Below are 725 nucleotides of genomic sequence, written 5' to 3' on the forward strand. Positions count from 1 at the left end.
GGTTGGGCGAGCGCACGAGCCCTATAGCAAAAAAAAAAAAAAAAAAGGAATTGAAACCAGCAGTTAGCGTAATGGCTATGTCGCTGGACTCCCATGTGGTGGATCGTGGTTCGAGTCCTGGACCTGGTGGCTTAAACTCACGACAGGCGCGTGTGTATGCATGCCCAAGATCCTGAGAGGAGAATGGAGGAGAAGGGATTGCAGCGTGGCCATCACCCCTAGGGGGTGATTTCTTGCTCTCTGTCTCTCTGTCTCTCTCTGTCTTTCTGGCGAGTGCACGTGCCCTGTGACAAAAACCTTCAAAAAGAAAAAAAAAAAAAGAAAAAAAAGGAATTGATTCTTATTTTTGTTTTTATCCAAATAATGTGCCTTTTGTTTCCTCTATCTACCTTCAAGATGTTATCTTTGTATTTTTGTTTTTTAAAAAATTGAATATTACATGCCTAGTACTGAGGAATGTAAGAGCCCTCAATAAAGGTTAAGGATTTATCATGCTTAGTGTTCTCTTAACTTCTGTAATCTGTGATTTGATGTCTGTCATTAACTTTGGTAAATTCTCACTCATTAGTTTTTCAAATATTTATTTTCTCTTCCCTCTCTTCCTGGAACTCCATCATACATATGTTAGACCTGTTAGATACTCTTATTTTTTCTCTACTCTTTTTTTAAATTTTAAATTTCAATTTGAATCATTTTTATGGTCCTGTCTTAAAGCTCATTATTTT

This window comes from Tupaia chinensis, unplaced genomic scaffold (assembly GCF_000334495.1).
Source record: "Tupaia chinensis unplaced genomic scaffold, TupChi_1.0 Scaffold148192_1, whole genome shotgun sequence".
NCBI classification, from domain to species: Eukaryota; Metazoa; Chordata; class Mammalia; order Scandentia; family Tupaiidae; genus Tupaia; species Tupaia belangeri.